Genomic DNA, 13428 nt, shown 5'->3' on the forward strand with positions numbered 1-13428 from the left:
TAAAATATAAAAAAATAAGAGCAGCTATAAATATAAAACTAGCGTTATTAATAATTAGATCAGCCCAGAGCGTTTATCTATCTAGAGACGCGAACCGGAAATAATGAGGAAACTACAACAGTAGTTCTAAGAAAAATGTGGAGAAAACTACACGAGTAGTCCGCCATCCGTGTCGCGTAATTAAAACGTCGGAACAGGCTACTCATCTAAAATCGCGAGAGTAGAGAAATGCGCGCGCAGCACACAAGGATAAAAACGTATCTGTCAAACCCAAATGGATTGAGAAGCCGAGCGGACGGAGGACATGCGGAGCAGGGAGGCCGAATCCTAGTACAAAGGTAAGAGTGACAACCAGGCGGCTCCCTCACTAGATAGAAAACGAGCGAGGATGCGGGTGGAAACAAGGAATAACAGTTAGCAGTTGCTGAGGTCCTCCCGGCATTAGCGAAAGTAAAGAAGGCCTTACGAGTGACTCTTTAGTCACAACGAGCATGCCATTGAAAAGACGATACCCGGTTAATAACGTCATTATTCAAAGGGCAAATAGAAAGTATTTTAAGCAAATCCAAAGCGGGCGAAAAATGTAGTGAATATTTTACTTAAACTCCCGTAAATCTGTGAAACTTAACGGAGACACGGGTAAATGATAAAAAACGGATGTCTAAAACATTTAGCTATAAACAAGCCACAGACATTTAAAGTGACCCGAACATTAATACTAAACAGAACCCAGGTCATGTAAAATAATGTAAAAACCTAATTTATTTCAGCAACGGTAAATTGAGGAATACCGCCAAAAGCAAGGGACACAGTGATAATCCAGTCACGTGCAGCCTTGAAAATACAACCCCTGATGGCAAGGGTAAGTGTCTTTTTAACAAGAAAAGTTAAGATACAGTATAGCTGGGAGATGGAAAAGAAAAAAAGAAAATAAACTGATGGGTTCTCTTCTTTTTTGAAATTCTTTTTTTTAAAAACATAGACCACGGGGTGAACATAGATCCAACCTTATATTACGGTGGCCCCCTTGTCCTCCACGGCAGAAGTTAGATCTCTCTAAACAAAAGGTACAATGAATGGACCTTTTATGTATACCTTATCACGGTACGTAAACATTTAGAATAATGATCTAAATATAATGAATGATCCAATCCACAGAGAGGATCCTTGTGCCAAAGAAGCTCTACTAAATGAAGATATAAGCATCTTGAATACGGATTGGATAATCTCTTGAATTGAAAACAGATTTCCAGAACTGAATGCTAAGTAAAACGCTTCAACCTAATAAGGTATGCGAATGGGGAAATAAATGTATAAATTGACTCACGCCCTGTATAGATTCAGGAAACTCTATCCTTTCTCTCTTTAAGTAATCTTGAGATGATGCATATATGTTGACTGACCCCATATAACTCAAGGATCCATAAAACCACCTAAAAGAATGTGCCTGTAAAAATGTGTGTGGAATATGAGCTAATTAGTCTAGCTAAGCAAATGATGTTGTGTACCAATTGTATAGTGAGAGGTAGAAATATGGTAATAAGGTGTCAAACAATGATGGAGTCTAATTTCATGTTTTCTTTATTAAATAGAACCCTGTCCTGAAGAAGGTGTCAATTTTTAAATACCGAAACGCTGCGTCGACAACTTGGTTTTTACCTGTCCTTTGCGACAACCTGTTTTTAATTACTTCAAATTAGACACTTTGTTTATCTACAAACTTTGTTTTTTTAACTGTTTTTGGTATCAACTGTATCACTTAATAAATAATGTACATGTATATAAGCAATGTTTAAATGCATTTTTTTAAAAATAGGCACTGTAATTGTTTAGTATAATCTGATGCAAAAAGGAAATAAATGATATAAATGCATAAAAAGTTTTTTTGCTGTTTATTTTAACATATGGTAAAATTGGTGTGGTTGAATAGTGTAAGGATCTCTTGATTATATGGTGGCATATAGACAACAAACCATTGTATGGTAACAACAGGGTCCCCCCCTTTTTTTATACTGATTACTCCTTGTCCCTAAACAGATTTGTGAGGAGACCTCCCTTTTTTTCATAAAGGTATTTCAAAAAGACCTACATCATTAGGACCAGTAGCCCAAAGAATATTAGGGAGAGATGACAATTCTGTTGGAAGTTTGTCTCTCGACAAATACATTGGAGAAACCACTTTCTTACCCAGTGTAAGTTGTACTCCAGAAGGAGAACAGTACAAAGTCGCATGCAATCTTTTTAGCAAATCTAATCCTAACAAATTTTCACCACAACCTGTTGTCAGAATAAGGGGTGCTTCAAATTCACAAGGTCCAACAGAAAGGGACAAAGGGTCAGAAATCGGATTTCTAACTGGGGCGCCAGAAAAACCTACAGAAACGTTCATTTCGCCAGACAAAGGTGCGCCAGGGAGTTTGGAGTGCATAATAGAACTCTTTGTAGCACCAGTATCCAACAGAAAAGGCTCTGGCACACCTGATGTAATCACCTCAACATAAGGTCCACTCTGATCTACTGGAACTGAAACAACTCCCTCTCTTTGTCTATGGCTGTCCTAGCAATCATTACCTTCCCAATGCTCATCTTCTGTATAGTAATCATCAGTATAGTACTGAGCTGTCCTACCAGATACGTTATTCTGCTGATAAACCTATTCGTCGAATTTTGAGGTGGAAGAGACTGTGTGTTCTGGGGGAAATTTCCAAGTCCTCTACCTCTAGACGCTTGCTGAACACCTCTACCTCTTACACCAGAAGCACCATTTGCACGCTGTAATAAAATAGGACAACTATACTTGAAATGGCCCTCTTCCTTGCAATAAGAACACTGATTGGGGCCTATAGGGACACGTGGTTGAGTATACTCGACTCTTTGCGAGTTCCTCTGATACTGTTGAGGCTGTTGATAATTATTCTGATAGTTACTCTGACCACCATTATTTTGACCACCACTATTCTGGCCACCACCACCACGTGGCGGATATGCTTGCTGTAACAAAACCTTCGTTTTCAGCTCCTTAGTTTTCTTTTCTGCTCTATCTTTCTCGTCTTTGTCTCTATTTTCGTAATATTGTGCAGTAGCCAATATCTGTGCTGAGGACGAAACTGCCCATGAACTCTCTGAATCTTTTAACTTTTTACACAACTCTGGAAGCAGATTGTGCACGAATTTATCCACGAACAAACGCTGACCACCTTCTGTGCTCATATCTTGACCACTGTGGTCGACAAAAGTCTCTTCAAACCTGGTGAAGAAATCTGAGACCGTTTCATCTTTCTTCTGCTTACATGCAGACAACTTATCCCAATTTACACGTATTGCAGGCACTATCGTTTTCATGTAATCAATTATTTTACCAGGAAGTTCGGCTACTAAAGGCTCAGGCTTAGCACCACCAACTTGTCGGGCATCTGCAGCAGCAATATTAGCCCATGAGTCACCTAACTCCTGATCATGATCTACATGACGAAACTTACCCCATAAAGGCTGTGGAAAAACGTTCCCAAATAACATATCGATATCGGCTAAATTCATTATACATGACCCAGCAGTTTGTGACAACTCTTTGTAATACCCTGCAGGATTTTTACGGGGATCAGGTAATGTCTGTTTAAGTGCTAAAACTTCAGCTCGCCTCCATGGGACATGTACCCACACACACTGAAAGTGAGGCTGAATAGGTGGGTTAGCATTTGCATCACCCTCTCTCCATTGTGGGGGGACCTCTCTCATGGGGTACTGTCGCGCCTTTTTCCTACCATGCTCAAATAGCGACTGAGAAGGGCCCCCCTTACTTCGATATGACAACAATATCTCAACCGCTCTCTTGACATCGCGACCTACAATCATGCCCTCTGCGAAATTGAACCGCACACGACACAACTCTTGTGGGTTGTATTCCAGATCATTGTCTTCCAAATCCTCACAGAGAAAAACACACATTTGTTCAAAAACATATCTCTGCGTCGGTGCTTCCCATTGACGGAAGACTTCCATGACTGAAACTACATCATACTTTAAAGTGTCTATAACCCATTTATGCGCTAAACGATTCAGTGAATCTCTCTCTTGATAGTCAGGCAGTTGACTTCGCAACTGTTTTCGTCCCATGTTACGGGTCGTAGTAGGCGACCCGAAAAGAGGTGAGAAAAGATTAGTAACAGTGCTGGCCATTTTCTGCCGAACGGAAGGAGAGACTGAAAGAAGAACGGGTGGAAAAACAGGGTGAGATATGGCAGGGGCAGAGACAATAGCAGAGGAAGCATCAGGAGAAATAGAAGGAGCACTAGGCAAAATCGTAGAGGGAGCATTAGGAGAAGTAGAAAGTACACTAGGCAAAATTGTAGAAAGCACAGGTGAAGCAGATGTGGTCGATGGGCCTGGAGGAGGCTGCACCGAAGGAGCAGGAGCCAGCTGAAGAACAGCTGGTGGGTGCTGTGGAGGAACAGGAGGCACAGGTTGCACAACTAAAGGTTGCGGAGGTGCCGTGGCATTTTGCGCATAGGGGGGTGGCGAACTTAATAAATGTGACATTAACGGATCTTTTTCACGCTCTTTTGCTGCCTCTTGCTGAAGAGACGGCAAAACTGGATAGCATTTATCTATTACCATTTTACGTTGCCTGTGCAACTGCTCACTAATCTGTTCTTCTTCATTGTCTTTAAACTGCATAGCAGCTTGCATTATCGAAATTCCTCCTTCTCTCTTATTTTTCTTTGCTAATTTAATTTCCTTCTGTTTGGCTTCCTTACGCCATAGGCGGAAAGAGTCAAACATCGCCGGCCGGGCTTTCTTCTTAAAAAGTTTAATTTCGAGGTTATCTAAGATTTCTGTATCAAAGCTACCATATTGGGGCCATTTTAAAACACCATCTTTTCTGGTGTATTTGATCCACACTTCGTTATATGTGATGGGGCCTACCCCATGTTTTACATATAACTCGTAAGTTGGAGTTCCAACTGGAGGAACCGGACATGAGTCCTCCAATCGGGAATCCCTATTATTACAACCAAGACAAAACAAATTTCCAAGTCTAAGACCAGGCATCTTCGCTCTCTAGTCTAGCTCCAAACTTCAAAGGATTATCGATTACGATATTTCTCGTGAATACACGAGTCCTTCGGCTTTGGCACTTGCAAGTTCCAAATAGATCCCAACTGGATACCCAAGACTAAGACCAACTAAGGACTGGGAGACGCTCCACTTATACTTAACTGAGATATCGATGACGTCACCAGAAGACTTGTCTTAGTATTTCGCTCTACCAAACTTCAAGGGTCCATATCAGGGCGATAGCCAGGGCAGCAGTCCTTTGTAGCCGTCGGGAAGCGGGGAACCTCGCAGCAAAGACCTTCGGACCACGTCGACATGCAGGGGTCGATGAAGTGGTTGGCCGTCCTCCAGAATTTTCACACGAAGCTCCTCACGAACCTCTGGCTGGACTGGTATCGCTGGTATCGCCCCACGTTGGGCGCCAACTGTGGTACTGGGTTTTTCAGAACCGGTACTGAACCGGCAACCCAGCGGTGCCAGGGTACACTCAAAGACCTCGGGTTCTTCCTGATTCAGACCACAGAAATTCAGAGTCTTCTAGGTGAAGTCAAGGATCGATTTTATTGGCTGCAACCAAGGTAACAAGCGCCCTAGAAGTACAACACACGGGAAGTATGTTCTCAGGAGACTGCTCAAATTCACAAAACCAGGCTTCTCCTTTTATACAAAATATTCAGCTTCAGGCAAACATTCTTAAATTTACAGTATACTATTAACATTTTTTGTTACAATGGGAAAAGCAGAGTCATGGTGACATGTCCATATTTCACTTCGTCCAGCCCAAAATAAATCACCCGGCAAGGTCCGGTATTTCCATCAGATATCAGTGGACCCCTAATAAAAACGGGCACCTCCCCATCATAAAGCAAGAGAGAGAAATGAGCAGGGAAAGATGTGAGCAAGATTCGGCAGGGTATGTGTGCAATAAGAAGGTTTTATGGATTGTTGGGCCTTGATGTTATCTTGTTCGGCCACTGGAGAGGAACTGACCTAACAGGTTCGGCCTGGGGCAATGGTTCCAACTTGCACAGGTCACAGGAAAGTCGATTAAGGTGTGCGTGTCCTTTGGGATCGAATTTAGCTGGATTAAAGCCTATGTAACGGGCAACTCACAAAATGGCTGCCATACATAAAATGGAAGCCGAGGGTTCAGAGCGATAATGACGATTTCGAGGTGAAATAGTCACTCGAATATGCTGAAAATGCTTGTACATGGTGTACTCGTCATTCTCGGTCTTTTGATACTAAATTCGTCATGTTACGATGAAGTTTTATTCTCGAGTCCAGAATTATTATACGAGTCCAGAATTTTCAGAACCAACATAAGACAAAGAAATATTGTGTGGTTAAAAGAAGAAAAGGAAGAAAGGAATATAAGTATATTTACAAGTTCAGATTTACAATAGATCAATCGACACGATACATCATTTTAAGTGACCTGGGTGACAATATAAATACTATATCTCAATTGGAGACATTGCTTCCAAAATTATTTTTGCACAAGAAAGTCACACTATCCAGGTATTCAGAAAAGGGAGCGTCGATGTTTCGACTCGTCTTAAAGCCTAAAGGTAAGTTGGACCGTGGCAATGCGAGTCTTCATCAGGACTGAGGATATTGGACAACCAGTTCTAAAGGAGAATCGGCGTTGAACGCCGATTCTCCTTTGGAACTGAGAGCTGAGAGGACGGAGTCTGCGGATTGATTCCCTTTAAAAATAAATACGAATCTACAATTACCGAGTACCAGCAACACGGCGTGAGAGCACCGGTTGCAAATGAATACTGATTTTTCTCACAATATTGAGCAGACCCATTTGGCGCATTGAATTTCTACTTTGAACCCTTGATGTTGAGCTAATTATGACTCGCCATACTCAAATTTACGGGGTCACCTATGCAAAACTTCCATTGGAATAGAATTTAGTAGGCAGAGACAACCAGCCTGCTATACAAAGATAACATAGCTCCGTATCATCGTCGCCTGGACAAGGTGACATTCAGTAAGTTTTGGGACACAGAGTGAAGATTCCCACCTGGTCCTTCATTTCATTAGGGGCCTTACTACTCTTTTGGTTGTCCAATATCCTCAGTCCTGATGAAGACTCGCATTGCCACGGTCCAACTTACCTTTAGGCTTTAAGACAAGTCAAAACGTCGACGCTCCCTTGTCTGAATACCTGGATAGTGTGACTTTCTTGTGCAAAAATAATTTTGGAAGTAATGTCTCCAATTGAGATATAGTATTTATATTGTCACCCAGGTCACTTAAAATGATGTATCGTGTCGATTGATCTATTGTAAATCTGAACTTGTAAATATACTTATATTCCTTTCTTCCTTTTCTTCTTTTAACCACACGATATTTCTTTATCTTATGCACGCTCGTCTTGGGCAACCTCAAATCTGTTTATATTGAGATAGTTACGAATGCATTGAAAATAAATATGCTCATGAAATTTGTAATTATTGCTGTTGCACCCTGTGTTCCTGGCTCTTGATTAGCTACAATACATTGAATGTAGAGGATTGATCCATGTGATATATCCTGTGACTATGCAAAAACTTAATACGTATTGATTGATTCATTCTTAGTAAAAGTAAATGGTTGGAGACCACTGTATTTGAATAGCATTATATACCCAGGTCTTTGACTACTTAGGGTTACCCCATTTTTGATAAATGTGACACTTCCTAGCAAAAGCCAAACTACACACGTCTCTGAATATACAGAAAGTGTGGAGTTTGTTTTGCCTTCAGCTTTCTACATTGGGGCTTGGGGTGTGCACAGAGGCTTCCTTGTCCTAGAAATTGAGTCATGAAAGGTTCTCCCAAATCTTTGGACTGCAGTGCGTGTTTGCCAATTCTAAAACCAATTCTTAAATGCCACTTTTTTTGTTCCATTTCCAGCCACGAAATCGAGACACACTTGAGGCAAATGGGTGTATATAGCAAGGAGACATGGTTATAGTGCGCTTACCATGCATATTAAGCCATGTAATTTCAAACTTTATTTTATAAATTTTATTGAAGAAATTGTTTGTTTGTTAATTCGTACCTGTTGCCGTTGTGCACATGGGTGCTCATAAAGACTTTAATGTGACTGTCTAGTTCTTTTGTGTACGAGTCCCTCTCTATTATCAGTTTGTGTACTTAGCAACTCCCAAAAAAAAAAACTACAACTTGCTGTTAGGCATGTTTTCCTCTATGCAGAGGTTTGGCTCCTCTGTTTTTCTGTGTCATTTTTGTGTTTTTGTTTTAGGTTGAGCTTGTGACAGTGCATGTACTACATACACTTCCGCTTGTGAGATGCATTGTTTACAATAAAAGGCTTGGAGCCATCCCATTGATTACCATTTGTTGGCTTGCGTGTCACCGTTCTTTGCTGCCTCCTAATTGGCAATAGCATGCCAAGCGTCACTTCCGTTCATTTCTATGGAGCATGGACCAAGCACAGATTGATTCAATGTAATTATTGCCCATCCGGTGCTCACCCTGTAATTAACATACTATTTCTTCTATCCCCTCCCACCGATCATTTCTGTGCGCTGCCCCCCCTATTGTTGCTGCTTCCACGCTCCATCCCACAGCCTCCGCTCTTTTTTTAAAGTTATATTACACTGCAGCCTGCGCTGCCATGCAATATGTTAAAAAAAAAAGCACTGGCGTTGGAATAGAAATGTTTTAGCCAATTCTTTATGCATTGCATGTCTTAAGTTAGCATTTGCAGCACCATTTTGTATTTAGCTACCATTTTGAGCCATGATCGCAATTAACGTTTGTCTCACTTTATCTGCTTCAGCAGAAAGCAGCTGCGGTATTTTCTCTTGTATTTCTCCAAGGTTAAGCTTTGTTGTGCTAATGAATAGACTGTTTTTGTCATCACATACCTTTCTCACTAGATTGGCCTGCTAACCTTGACGCTGAGATAGCATGTACCCGGTCCCAGGACTGCAACCCATCCTTCTGTATCCCCTTTGTTCAACAGCTACCAACTGGAAATTACCAGTCTGGGCGTGTCTTTAGTGATTCTGAAGACGTACAATATGTGTTATCATGTTGGTGGGGGTGAGTCCCTCTGCAGCAGCTAAGGAGGTTGGTCAGACCGGACTCCACTCGAGTGTACTTCTAATAATTATATTTGGTTTGTATTCTCTACTGTCTGACCGACTCTACATTTGTGAGGAAGGCAGAGGGGTGGTCACAAGTGACCAGGGTGGCCCTAATCGAGTCACTTCCTTCAGGGGATGCAACACAATGGAGGCACAGGTAAAAAAGGTGTGAGCATCAACAACGGAAGAGCGGAAAAGCAACATGAGGGAGGTACAGTGGAGGAGGGTGGGAGCCCTAGATAGGAGTAGCAACATGGAGAAAGAATGAGCGAAAGAGAAAAGAAGAAATAGTACCTCAATCACAGCGCCAGCAGTGGGCGGGCACTAATTAAGCTGAATCAATTTGTGCTTGGTGCTCTGTCTACAAATAGGAATGGAAGTGACGCTTGGCATATGATGGCCAATTAGGTGGCAGCAAAAAAGAGTTACAGAGAAGCCAGCAGTTGATAAGAAATGGGCAGGCTACAATCCCTGTATTGTAAATACCATTACTACTCGCAAGCAAAATCATATGCAACTCATGCAGTGCTGCATGCTTAACCTAAAAAAGCGCTAGGAAACAGTCAACGCAGGCTGCATCATAGCACTTTTTCTACTTGACATCAGCACCTCGCACTACTGTGCAATGTCTAAAAAAACATTGGCAAAGCCAACAGATCTCACATATGCAAGACCTATTAGCTCTGTGCAAGAAGCTGGCTCTATATATGGTATCACTACTAGGTGGTAATACAGTGCACAGAGTCCAGGGATTCCCCAAAAGTGTACAGGGCTCAATGTAAAACCCATTGTGCTCTATTAGTGGCCGTGTTGGTGAGCAGCCTTAGGCCTAACACAGAGGAGTGTAAGACATGTATTGCACAACAGTGAAAAATAATGGACACACGACTCGAGAAGGAGATCCAGACCAATTATAGAAAATTATACTTTGTTTGTACTTTATTTTAAGACCAAGATCTTCGCAATAATGCAAGTACATTCAATGTTATCCAATAGGGAAAACAATATTGCGGTTAAACAGGTGTGTAGGGCACTTACCATTCCAGTCTTCGAGACCAAATGTCAGCATGGGGCAAGGCAAGGGTCAGGTTAGTACCAAAAATGCACCACCAGCGGCACAGGGGCGGCCAGGTGCAGAGGTCAAAATCGGAGTTCGGCCCAATGCTTTTCAATGGTGAGTGGGGATGTCTGGAGCCACACTGCTTGCAGATAAGTATATTGGTTGCAGGGGCCATATTTGGGGGTTAGGTTAAGCAAAGGGGGAGCGAAAAAGCAGCACCAAACATACAGGGTGGCAGGGTGCAATTTCGACTCGGGCACCCAATCCTTTTCAATGGGGATTCTTCTTTAGGCAAACAGGCTGCAGGCATGGCACCGGAGGTTGCAGGAGTGTGACCAATGACAGCAGAGGTAAGTAGAGATATAGGGGGTCAAAGAGGCACTGTTGGTTCAGCTCACCAAAGCCTAGGGGCTTCTGGTGCAGGGGTGACTTTCGACATCGGAGTCTTCTTACCAAAGTCGGTCGCGGTCGGGGGGGGGGGCCTCTGGACTTACACTGCAGGCGCCACAGTGGAGATCAGGAGAGATCAACCAATGCTGGACCCAAGGTCAGGATCACTGGGGAGACTTCACTGCGCAGGTGAGCCACTCACCTGTGGGCATCAGGTGCAGAGTGGGCAGGGATAGCGGTTCCAGCTGGAACCAGAGCTCTTGGAGTCGTCTCCTTCTGGACAGGTCCGCTTTCCACGGGAGATTGGAATATTTTTTGGAAGGCAGCAGTCCTCCCAGGGTTTTCAGAGGTCGCTGGCTGCAAGACAGGTCGCAGATTCACAGAAGCTGGAGACAGGCTGTAGGGCTGGGACCAAGGCAGTCATTGTCTTCTGTTTTCTCTGCAGAGTTGTATTCTTGCTTCTTAGGTCATTGCAGATCTAGTTTCTAGGTCTGGTGGACCCACCTAAATACTACATTTAGCTGTGTTTTAAGGGCCTAGCAGGTAGGGCCATTTGGCACCTTACCTGGGGCAACAACACCCTCTATTATGCCACCCACCATGGGGGGGGCAAAGACCTAGCCCTGATTTGAGGGATCTTCCCATCTTTAAGATGGCGGGACTGAAAGATGGGCTTCACCTGCCTCCTCCACCTTAAGGCTGGAGTTGACAGAGGTGGCTACACCTCCTATTCTCCTGAGTTTTCCTGCTGGTTTTTCCATCCAATGTGGGGGTGTTAACCAGGTGTTGCTATCTGCTGCTAGCAGCAGAGGCAAAGGGGGTTGCCTTACAAAGGTGGCACGCCTTTGATGCTTCCCTTTTTTAGCCCTGGCTTATCCTGGGCCCAGGATGTGCATTGTTTCTGTTCCCAGAGCGCACGGGCTCTCTACCCAGAGGTCCAGAAATATGCCTGGTGGTGGCTGACTGACTACAGCCGGTCAGAGACCACACCAGTGTTGGTAGGTTTTCAGGGGGGTATCTCTAAGGTGCCCTCAGAGTACGTTTTAATAAATTTCACACTGGCATCAGAGTGGATTTATTACAAGGAGCTGTTTGGTACCAAACACTCCTGAGTTCAGTGAAGACACTATGGTGCTGTGAAACTAAAGTTGGAAAGTTCCCAACCCATGTACTCTCTATGGCTTCCCTGGTACTTACAATATTAACCACTTGGATGCTAAGGCCCTGGAAAGATTTATTAACAATTTCCATTGAAATCAATGGAAACTCCATGACGAGCTGAGCTCGTCATGAGCGTCGAAGGGGTTAAGGAATAGACCCTAATAGTGTTGGGGCATATCTGCTTAGCTGAGATCTCTGAGTCTGCACCTACAATATTGCAATTACTTATCACTCTCAATACTAGTTAATGAGATTACCTAGCGCCCGCATTCAACTAAGATGTATTGATAGCCTCCCTATTTCCCTTCCTTCATGAGTAATCCCAGTGTTAATAAAATTATTACCTGTGGTTCTGCACAAACCCACATAAAAAATTCAAAAAGCCAATGTTACCAGCTAAAACGCTTTAATTTACATTCTTCCATAGATCGTGAAGAACACAATTCTCATATAATTACTATGAGAAAGGGATTACCGCACAAGTTGTGTGAGTAGTATTATATGTGTATACAAATTTATGTTTGTTTATTTTGTTTTTGTAAGTCCTGACGAAAGCTCTACAGACCTCCTGGCCCAAAGAGCTGAAACATGTCGACAACCTTCTCTCTACAATACTGCATGGCCTAGAAACTCGGCCAAAATTTAGTATATACAAACCTTTTAACTAATGGAAATTTGCCTTGCAATAAACTTTTTTTGGCATATATTTTCATTTTTAACAATTTTTTGTGGGAAAATCCTTTTTGTCTCTGGACACTGCACTCGAGACTGGAGGTGCCTCTGGATGAGGCAAGCAGTACACACTAATAGGAATAACCCTATGATAACTGCGTGAATGTCAATGTGGGGCGGATGAAACAAATATACCGCAATTCCATCTATACATTGACTTCTCTGAGGGTTTCCTTATTTACACTGAACCAAAGGTTGAGCAGTGTTACAAGTGTCCAATTTTGTTGATTAAAAAATACATTACTTTGGGGAAAGAAACGGACACACAAATCCTCATCCCTCCCTGTTGATTAACTGTTTGCATATCTGCTTATGCCGATATCTCCATGCATGGGATATAGTGCACCCTGCCTTAGGTCCGGTAAGACCGCTAGAGGGATGATTTACATATATCTCAGGCAGTACTAGGTGGCTTGGCACACAGGCAGTGTTCTATGTCGACATAGCCATTTTTTCACCTCACATGTACATGCCAGCTGCAGGGGCAGTGGCATGGTCCTAGTGAGGGTGTCCCAGTGGATCCACTTCAGCCTCCTGGTCCTAAGTACCCAGGGTACCACTTACTAGGGACTTACGGGGAGGCAGAAGTTCTAATTGTGGAAATGTTTTCGGGAAACAACACTGGTCCTGGAAACCTGGACAGCAGGGACTCGGCACTCTACAATCAAAGCTGCCTCAAATGCCAGACAAAAAGTAGGGGAGGACTGCAACAGAACCCCATTTTCTCACACATCTTCAATGCTTCTAAATTCTGCGAGCCCTTCGGCTCTGGCTTATAGGTTCCTACTGTGCATGTGTCTTCAGAATTGTGCATAGAGTTGTGTTCTTCTTTATGGCACTTTAGTGTTTTTTCTTATTAAGTACCAGAAGAATACTTTAGTATATGGTGTTTTGTGTATCCCCAGTATGTGCTCTTATG

The sequence above is a fragment of the Lissotriton helveticus genome, chromosome 9 (assembly GCF_964261635.1).
Source record: "Lissotriton helveticus chromosome 9, aLisHel1.1, whole genome shotgun sequence".
NCBI classification, from domain to species: Eukaryota; Metazoa; Chordata; class Amphibia; order Caudata; family Salamandridae; genus Lissotriton; species Lissotriton helveticus.